The 4,846-nt window shown below is 43.1% G+C and overlaps 1 pseudogene; it reads right to left on the bottom strand.

The window, feature by feature from the left end:
* Positions 1–2,550: 2,550 nt before the first annotated feature.
* LOC105505457 lies at positions 2,551–3,050 on the bottom strand (annotated as a pseudogene).
* Between the last annotated feature and the right edge of the window lie 1,796 nt (positions 3,051–4,846).

Below are 4,846 nucleotides of genomic sequence, written 5' to 3' on the forward strand. Positions count from 1 at the left end.
CCCCATCTCTACTAAAAATACAAAAAAAAAAAAAAGCTGGGCGTGGTGGCAGGTGTCTATAATCCCAGCTACTTGGGAGGCTGATTGCAGGAGAATCGCTTGAACCTGGGAGGCAAAGGTTGTAGTGAGCCAAGATGGCGCCATTGCACTCCAGCCTGGGCGACAAGAGCGAAACCCCATCTCAAAAAAAAAAAAGGTAGTCTTCTATGTTTTCCCTTAAAAGTTTTAAAAGTTATCTTTGTAGTTTACATTCTTTAGTCAGCAGCCTGGAAATAGTTGTTGAATTGATTTGGCCAAAACCCTTGTCTCTTTAATTGTTCCATACCCTGGAATTGTCATTCCTACGACCCACTAGTCATTCCTTTACGTGGATCAGCATCTCAACTTGATCTCTATGTCTTGAGAATCCCTCATCCCTGTAGTCTCAGTACAAAGCAACGTCTGCCTCTCACTCTGGAAGCTTTTCATTGCTGATACTCTTTCCCAGTCTCTCTTGCAGCAAGACGGTAAGACACATGACTTAGGATCTGTCAATCAAGACACATTCCTCTTGGACTGCGTTGTTTGTTTGTTGTTGTCTATTTTGGTTTGTTTGTTTGTTTTTTGAGGTGGAATCTCGCTCTGTCACCCATGCTGGAGTGCAGGGGCATGATCTCGGCTCACTGCAATCTCCAACTCCCAGGTTCAAGCAATTCTTCTGCCTCAGCCTCCCTAGAAGGATTACTAGTAGGATTACAGCCTCCCTAGGGAGGATTACTAGTGGGATTACAGGCGTCCACCACAGCGCCTGGCTAATTTTTGCATTTTTAGTAGAGACAGGGTTTCACCATGTTGGGCAGGCTGGTCTTGAACTCCTGACCTCAAGTGATCCGCCCCCGTCCTTGGCTTCCCAAAGTGCTGGGATTACAGGCTTGAGCCATCGTGTCCAGCGTCCTCTTGGACTGTGAAGGATGCAAAGTGATAACTGATGATGCAAAGAATCATGAGCGATTATGGAGCCGTGCTTTTCCAGCCTGGGTGCCCATTGCAGTCGTCTTAAAGTCTTGTTGAAGTGCGGGTTGCTGGGTCCCACCCCAGAGTCTGATTCAGCAGGTCAGGGAAGGGGCGTGAGAATGTGCATGTCTAAAACTCTTCCAGGTGATGCTGAGGCTGCTAAGTGGAGGAATACCCTTTGAGTAAAGTCTTTGGTGACGATTGTGGCAGGGGCAAGCCCAGGCTCCCAGGACAGCAGAATTGCTGCTGTACCCAGTGTCAGTGGTGGAAGCCGGGTCAGTTGTGTGGTGGGATTTGGGGCATTGTTTCTGGCTGGGTAGCTGCTGACACGGGTCCTCCAGCCCTCCTGGCAATTCTGTGAGCTACCCCTGTGCTCTCTAAATATTCCCTTGCTGCTGAAATCAGCCGGTTCATTTCGGTTGCCTGCAACTAAGAATGCTGGCTGAGTCAGGATCCATTTTGTTGTCTTTTAAAACTTCCCTCGAAACCTAAACCATCCTTGAGTCTTCCCGACTTTTCTCTTCTAGATTTGCATGGTTGTTTTGCATCCCTGGGATTTATGCCACTTCATTCATCTTTGGTACATGTCTGTTAAAATATGTATGTTATTTTTTCTTATTTCAAGAATAATATATGCTTACTGCAAACATATTCGGAAAATAAAAGAAAACTCAAGCAAATTTAAAATCGCTTTTAATCCCACCAGCAGAGACAATTGTTATGAAGTTATACTACTTTCACGTTTTTTAATACATATACATACATTTTTTATATATTTGAGATGATACTATACATATTGTTTTATGACTCCTTTTTAAAATTCCAACTATGTTAGTAAATATTTTCCTCTGTCAAAATGTATTCCACAAGATGGTTTGCAATGGGGACATAGCTTCCAGCTTAGGAAGTACTGTAATTTATTCAGCTAATCCCTGACATTTGACATGTGGGTTGACTCAAATGGGTCACTATTGTAAGTAACACTGCCAACTTCTGATTCAAAATGGCACATTTTGAATTGGTTAGCAATTCCTGCTATAACCTCTCCAAATTCTCAAAACTGTCTTCATTCAACAAATATTTCTTGAATGTCTACCATGTGTCATGCACTGTTCTAATTGCTTAGGATAAAGAAATGAACAAAATAAAGAAAAACTCCTACTTTCATTGTAGCTTACAATGCAGTGGGGTGAACAGTAATAATACTATGTGTCTATAATATACACACAAACATACGATATGTTAATAATATACTACTAATAAAATAATAATGGTGACAGCTACCACTTATTAAATGTTTGCCATCTGCCAGATGTTACGCTAAGCCCCTTTCTATGCAGTTAATCCTGGGGCCCTATTATCATCTCTATTTTTCAGAAAAGACTACTGATTCTTTAACTTGCTCCCACCCCCACTATTAATGCAGGCAGACCTGGTGCTGAATCAGTTAAATCTGACCTTTCCCCCCCGCCAAAGCCTCTGATCTTAACCGGTGGCTGCAAGAAGATGCTGCGTCATGGAGTGATAGAATCCCAGGTGAGCCTGTTTTTTGTTTTATTAGTTCATGTCTTTTATTAACTCATACAATGACTTGTCTTCTGGTTTGTTGAAGCAGTAAGTCAGACAACATTTGCCACAATAATGTCTGTCAAAGTGACTTGCCCGTAAACGCTCCAACACCACATTCATCAGAAGGGAACCCTCAACAAAGGTGACTAATTTTTCCGTTCTCATCCACCTTTTACTATTTCAGGACAGCCAGCTTAAACTTCTTTCTGTTGTGCTTATTCTTCTTGGGAGTAGGGTAAGACTTCTTCTTCCTTTTCTTAGCAGCACCACAGAGTCTCAACACAAAATGAAGAGTAGACTTTTTGAATATTGTAGTCAGACAAAGTACGTCCATCTTCCAGCTGCTTGCCAACAAAGATCAGTCTCTGCTGACCAGGAGGAATTCCTTCCTTAACCTGGATCTTGGCCTATACATTTTCTATTGTGTCCGAGGGTTCAGCCTCGAGGGTGATGGTCTTCCCTGTAAGGGTTATCACGAAAATCTGCATTTTGGTGGCGGGTCCACTGCAGATGGTGGATCGAAAAGGAAAGGAGAGCCTGTTTTAATGAAGGAAGTAGACCTTGATCCGTGCTTGTCAAACTCCACTTCAGGTGTGGACTAAGAAGGCACGGGACTATTCACAGGCAATTCGCCTTCTACCTGTTGACAAATGTCAGATCGTATTTTGTGCATGAGTGAATTAAGAGAACAAAACCATCAAGAGATCTATAAAAAAAAAACAGAAAGAAAAAAATGCATGATTGGGACACAGAGGAAGAAGAAACCACTGGAAACCATCCACTGTCAGATCAATGGGAACATGTCAGGAAACTTTTTTGCCTAGGGCACAGAAAGACATGGCCTTTCTGAAACAAAAAATCATTAGGAGAAAACAAACTCAGATGAAAAAGCAGCAGGCTTAGATAAATGAAAGTAGCATTAAAAGGGTAATAAAGAAGGATTATAAGGAAACTAAAAACAAAAGCAGATTAAAATTCGTAATTCCCTCATAAAGGGTAGAATTGATGCTGCCCCCCCCAAAAAAAAAAAATACAATCAGACAATACCTTATATTGGTGAGGACCTGAGACAGCTGAAACTTTTTCTTTTTTTGAGATGGAGCTGTCGCCCAGGCTGGAGTGCAGTGGCACGATCTCGGCTCACTGCAAGCTCTGCCTCCCGGGTTCATGCCATTCTCCTGCCTCAGCCTCCTGAGTAGCTGGGACTACAGGCGCCCGTCACCATGCCTGGCTAATTTTTTTGTATTTTCAGTAGAGACGGGGTTTCACAGTGTTAGCCGGGAGGGTGGAACTCTTGCACATTTGTTATGGGAAACAATTTGACAATATCCACTACAACTGAAAATGCACATACCTTATGACCACGCAATTCCACTCCCAGGCAGACAAGCTAGGGCAGTGGGTCCAAATATTGTTGAATGGTAGTATCCCATGCTGATTGTTTTTTGTTTTGTTTTCGTTTTTCTTTTTTCCCCTGAGACAGTCTTACCCTGTCTCCCAGGCTGGAGTGCAATGGCATGATCTCAATTCACTGCAACCTCTGCCTCCCGAGTTCAAGCGATTCTCCTACCTCAGCCTCCCGAGTAGCTGAGATTACAGGAACCAGCCATCATGCCTGGCTAATTTTTGTATTTGTGTAGAGACAGGGTTTCACCCTGTTGACCAGACTGGTTTTGAACTCCTGACCTCAGGTGATCTGCCCATCTCGCCTCGGCCTCCCAAAGTGCTGGGGTTACAGGCATGAGCCACTGCACGCAGCCAGATTCCCTAGCTTTTTTCTTCTTCTTCTTTTTTTTATGTTATTATACTTTAAGTTCTGGAATACATGTGCAGAGCGTGCAGGTTTGTTACATAGATATACAAGCGCTATAGTGGTTTGCTGCACCCATCAACCCATCATCTACATTAGGTATTTCTCCTAATGCTATCCCTCCCCTAGCTCCCCATCCCATCCTTCAATAGGCCTGGTGTGTGATGTTCCCCTCCCTGTGTCCATATGTTCTCATTGTTCAACTCTCACTTACGAGTGAGAACACGCAGTGGTTAGTTTTCTGTTCTTGTGTTAGTTCGCTGAGAATGATGGTTTCCAGTTTCATCCATGTCCCTGCAAAGGACATGAGCTCATCCTTTTTTATGGCTGCATAGTATTCCATGGTGTATATGCGCCACATTTTCTTTATCTAGTCTATCATTGATGGGCATTCAGGTTGGTTCCAAGTTTTTGCTATTGCGAACAGTACTGCAATAAACATACGTGTGCATGTGTCTTTCTAGTACGTATGCA

Source organism: Colobus angolensis, unplaced genomic scaffold, assembly GCF_000951035.1.
Source record: "Colobus angolensis palliatus isolate OR3802 unplaced genomic scaffold, Cang.pa_1.0 Scaffold125, whole genome shotgun sequence".
Taxonomy (NCBI): domain Eukaryota; kingdom Metazoa; phylum Chordata; class Mammalia; order Primates; family Cercopithecidae; genus Colobus; species Colobus angolensis.